This window comes from Hyperoodon ampullatus, assembly GCF_949752795.1.
Source record: "Hyperoodon ampullatus genome assembly, chromosome: 7".
Classification (NCBI taxonomy): domain Eukaryota; kingdom Metazoa; phylum Chordata; class Mammalia; order Artiodactyla; family Ziphiidae; genus Hyperoodon; species Hyperoodon ampullatus.
The window spans coordinates 8,888,994-8,894,657 of NC_136920.1; positions in this window are offsets into that span (position 1 = coordinate 8,888,994).

The following is a 5,664-nucleotide window of genomic DNA, read 5'->3' on the forward strand; positions in this document are numbered from 1 at the left end:
TTTGCCGCCGCCGCAGCCTTCCCGGAGAGCCTGGACCTCTCCCCCAGCGACAGGCGAAACGTCTGACCCACCGGCAGTCCTCCCCAGGAATGGCTGGCGACCGAGAACCCCGCCGCGCAGGCGCTCTGACCTAGCCAATCGGAGCCCAGATCCCGCGTGCCCTGCAGCCAATCAGAGAGGCTGAGAGAAAATGCACTCAGGCGCAGCCAATCCCAGAGGGCCTGGAGCCCGCTCGTTAGCGAAGGGGGTGGGAGAGGGACGACTGCGCGCGACCAACCGCCACTGTCGGGGGGAGGGGGAAGAAGGGCTGGAGAGGGGGATCCGCGTGCGAGGAGCGCAGTGGCTGCAGAGAGGCCTAGTCAGTGAGGCGGCCTCTGGCCTGGGTGGGGCCGGTTTCGGCGGGCCCCAAGAAAAAACTTTGTTCAGTCGGAAGTCAGAGCCCCTCCCATTCTGGCAGCCTAGGCCAAACACGCGCCTAGAGGTGGCAGCGAGTGTCCACGGGAAGGCCCAGCCTGGCGGGAGAAAACAGGACAGACGCCTTCCTTCAGCAAACGACTCCCAGGACTGCCGCCTGTGGTCTGAGGAGACCCTGAGAGGCATTTGCCCTGGAGAAACCCTCGTGCCATTAATTTATTCTTTGGAAACACATTCCCTGAGGTTGCTGAGGTCCTGGCAGACGCTGGAGACGTTGAAAAATCAATAAGAGCCCGCCTCTCCCTTTTATGGACTTTCCAAACGAGGAATGAGATATATATGTCTGGCGTATGTTTGAAATTTTCCACAATAGAAAGTTTAATAAAATAGGAAATTAAGTCAAAAGAACGGTCCTTGAGAGGGTAAAAATTGAGCCTTTAAATAAAAGAAGAAAAACTTCAAAACTGACGGTTGTACGTATGTAAATAAAAAGATTTTGCATGGCATTAGACGTCAAAAACAAGAACATGTGACAAGTTCAGGGAAATGTTTGCTTACAAGTTCATGCCACAAATTTTATTGAGAACCTACCCTGTGGGGCAGGACCTAGGATAAAGCAGTGAACAAAAAGTGACAAAAATCCCGACCTTGGAGCTTATATTATGGTGGGGAGAGACAGATAATAACAAGTAAAACATGTAGCCTGCTAGATAGTGATAAAGACTTGGAAGTAACTGAGGGAGCAGACAAGCCATCCTCTGGGGGAATAATTCCAGCGTGAAAGTACATGTCAGGAAGTCCTGGGGCAGGAGCATGTCTGTCCAAGGAATCACAAGCTAGTGTGGCTGGAGGGGGGAACAGAGTGAATAATAGAGCGTAAGGATGGGGAGGAGGTGTAGCACCTTGTGGGCCATTGAAGTATTTTGGCTTTCACTCTTAGTGAGACCGGAAGTCTAGAGAGCAGAGGGGTTCATCTGATCTGACTTATCTTTCATAGTTTTATAAGTATCATTCTGGCTGCTATTGAAATGGGTAAAAACAAAGAGAAAACAGTCATTTGCTCAGAACAATTATCACTATGGCAAAAATCCAGGAGAGAGGGACTTCCCTGGAGGTCCAGTGGTTAGGACTCCGCACTTCCCCTGCAGCGGGCTTGGGTTCAATCCCTGGTCGGGAGAAACTAAGATCCCTTATGCAGCGCGGCCAAAAAAAAATCCAGGAAAGAGATGATGGTGACATGGATCAGGGTGGCTGCAGTAGAATTCAGGGGAAGTGCTCAGATTTGGATATAGTAGTTTGAAGGTACAGCCAACAGAATGTGCGATCGGATGTGAGCAGTGAGAAAAGTCAAAGATGACGCCAGGTAAGTGGAAACATGGAGTTGCCATTTATTGAGATAGGGAACATTGTGGATGACCAGGACATAATAAGTTGTTTTTTTGGGTTTTTTGTTTTTTGTTTTTGGCCATGCATCGCCACTTGTGGGATCTTAGTTCCCCGACCAGGGATCAAACCCAGGCCCACAGAAGTGAAAGCATGGAGTCCTAACCACTGGACTGCCAGGGAGTTCCCTGGACATAATAAGTTTGAGATGCCTCTAAGTCATCAAGTGGAGGTACCAATGGACAATTAGATATGTGTCTGGAGTTCAGGGCAGAGGTCTGGGCTGAAGGTACAAATTTGTGAGTCTAAGGAGTTAATATCTATACTGTACAAAGAACTCCTACAAACTGATAGGAAAAAAAGATGAGATAAATATGCCAAGGATGCTAACTGGTAATTTTATAGGAAAAGAAGTACAAATAGCCAATAAACAAGAAACTTCATTGCTAGTCAGGGAAATGCAATTTCCTGAGAAAATGAAAACGTTTTTGCCCCTCAGATGTGCAAAAAATTCAAAAGATTTATATCTGTTGGTGGTAAGGGTGTGAGGAAATTACACTCACAGATTGTATCTATGAACTACATATGTAGTGTGAACTCTACATCCTTCTTGGTAAGTATTCTGCCAATATAAAAACTTTAAATGTAGTGAGCTGGGATTTCCCTGGTGGCGCAGTGGTTAAGAATCCGCCTGACAATGCAGGGGAGACGGGTTCGATCCCTGGTCTGGGAAGATCCCACATGCCATGGAGCAACTAAGCCCATGAGCCACAGCTACTGAAGCCCACATGCCTGGAGCCCGTGCTCCACAGCAAGAGAAGCCAGCACAATGAGAAGCCCACGCACCACAACAAAGAGTAGGCCCCGCTCACCATAACTAGAGAAAGCCCACACAGCAATGAAGACCCAACGCAGCCAAAAAAAATAATTAATAAATAAATAAATGTAGTGAGCCTTTAACATAGTAATCCTGCTTTGGAAATCTAGCCTACAGAAAACTCATCAGTAAGGATATTGGTATAAATTTATTTATTGTTGCATTGTTTGTAGTAGCAAGCAGTGGAAGCAACCTGAATGTCCATAAATAAGGAAATATTGACTTATGATGGAATATTATGTTGCTATTAAAAATAGGTCAGGGGACTTCCCTGGCAGTCCAGTGGTTAAGACTCTGCACTTCCACTGCAGGGGGCACAAGTTCCATCCCTGGTCAGGGAACTAAGATCCCACATGCCCCAAGGCAAAAAAAAAAAACCTCTATAAATAAAAATAGGTCAGAATCTATTGACATGGAAGAATGACCATAATTTAAGAGGGAAAAAATGTAATTATATAACATTACATCTTTCTAAGCTGTAGGTGAAAAACCCTCAATATAATACGCATACATTTTTTCAGCAAAGAAAAATAATATTGGTTACCTCAATGGGATGAGATGGGGGTTAATTTTTTTATGCTTTTGTGTATCCTTAGACTTTCAACAATGAGCATCTAATTCTTTTATAATTTAAAAAAGTACGCTATAAGGAGGAAAAGAGGGGCACCATTTTGATACCACTCTGATATATTCACAAATCCAAACTGCTGGCACTATTCTCAGAGCAGGGTATCAGCAGGCCTCTGGACACCCAGGGCACATAGTCTTTTAAAAGGATTCGTGGTGGCAGTTCCAAAATATCCTGGGTTTAAAGTCAGAACACTGCAATAGAAATATAATGTGAAACCCATATGTGCTTTTAACTTTTCTGGTATCCGCTTTAAAAAATAAAAAGAAACAGGTAAAATTAACTTTAACAATATATCTTATTTAACCCAATATTTCTTAAAAAATATTCTTTCTTCATGTTATCAATATAAAAATTCTTGATAAGATATTTTACATTCTTTTCCTTCAACTAAGTCTGAAATACATTATGTATTGTACACTTACAGCACATCTCATTTTGGACGGGCCACATTTCAAGTGTTCAGTATGTAGCCACATGTGGCCAGTGGCTGCCATCTTGGCTAGTGCAGGTTTAGCTCTCTTCTTTTTTTTTTTTTTTTTTTTTTTTTTTTTTTGGTTTTGCCGTACGAGGGCCTCTCACTGTTGTGGCCTCTGCCGTTGTGGAGCACAGGCTCCGGATGCGCAGGCTCAGCGGCCATGGCTCACGGGCCCAGCCACTCCACGGCACGTGGGATCTTCCCGGACCGGGGCACAAACCCACGTCCCCTGCATCGGCAGGCGGACTCTCAACCACTGCGCCACCAGGGAAGCCCTAGCTCTCTTCTTGAAATGGCCTTTAGATCGTGAAGAGACATCCTTTGGAAAAGCAAAACTTTAACGTTGGGGATACATGTGATTTTTAAAAATAGCCCTATATTTTTCAGAGCCAAGTGTGAGGAATGAGGATTAGCAGGAAGATCAAGCTCAGAAATATCCATCAACAAATAGTGTCAGAGCTGCCGAGGATTCTTCAGGATGAGCCAGGCCAGGCCAGGCTGACCCAAACCCTTTAAAGATCAGAGACTCAGGGACTTCCCAGGTGGCGCAGTGATTAAGAATCCGCCTGCTGTACCGGGCTTCCCTGGTGGCGCAGTGGTTGAGAGTTCGCCTGCCGATGCAGGGGACATGGGTTCATGCCCCGGTCTGGGAAGATCCCACATGCCACGGAGCAGCTGGGCCCATGAGCCATGGCCGCTGAGCCTGCGCGTCTGGAGCCTGTGCTCCGCAAAGGGAGAGGCCACAACAGTGAGAGGCCCGCGTACCGCAAAAAAAAAAAAAAAAAAAAAAAGAATCCGCCTGCCAATGCAGGGGACACGGGTTCGAGCCCTGGTCTGGGAAGATCCCACGTGCCGCAGAGCAACTAAGCCCGTGCGCCACAACTACTGAGCCCGTGAGCCACAACTACTGAAACCCGCACGCCTAGAGCCCGTGCTCCGCAACAAGAGAAGCCACTGCAATGAGAAGCCTGCGCACTACAACAAAGAGTAGCCCCCGCTCACCGCAACTAGAGAAAACCCGCACGCAGCAACGGAGACCCAATGCAGCCAATAAATAATTAATTTAAAAAAAAATCAGAGACTCAGAGTATCCATTAAGGCTGCATCAAAAATACTTCATTGTTTATAAATAAAATAATAAATAGATAAAATAAATTAGGTTCTAATTATAAACACATTTTTCACCTACAAGGACATCTCAGTTAATTATATTAAAAAACCAAAAATTTTTTGGTTTAGTTGGTGACTGTAGTAGGCCAAAGATATCCGTTCCTAATCCCTAGAACCTGTAAGTATTACCATATTTGGAAAAAGGGTCTTTGCAGATGTGATGAATTTAAGGATCTTGAGATGGGGAAATTATCCTCGATTACTTGATTAGGCCCTAAATGCAAGTACCTGTATCCTCATAAGAGGGAGACAGAGGGAGACTTGGCACAAATACACAGAAGGAGAAGGTGATGGGAAGACAGAGTGGGGAGAGTTTTAAAGATGCTGACCTTGAAAGTCGGAGCGATTGGCCGCAAGCCAAGGAATGCCAGCAGTCATCAGAAGCTGGAAGAGGCAAGGAATGGCAAGGATTTTTCCCTAGAGCCTCCAGAGAAACTGTGGCCCTGCTGACACCTTGATTTCAGCCCAGTAGTACTAATTTTCGACTTCTGGCTTCCAGAACTGTAAGAGAATAATGATCTCTTTTAAGCCACCCAGTTTTTGGTAATTTGTTACAACAGCTACGGGAAACAAATAGAGTTGTAAATTGTTTTTTGTTTGTTTGTTTGTTTGTTTTGCGGCACGCGGGCCTCTCACTGTTGTGGCCTCTCCCGTTGCGGAGCACAGGCTCCGGACGCGCAGGCTCAGCGGCCATGGCTCTCGGGCCCAGCCGCT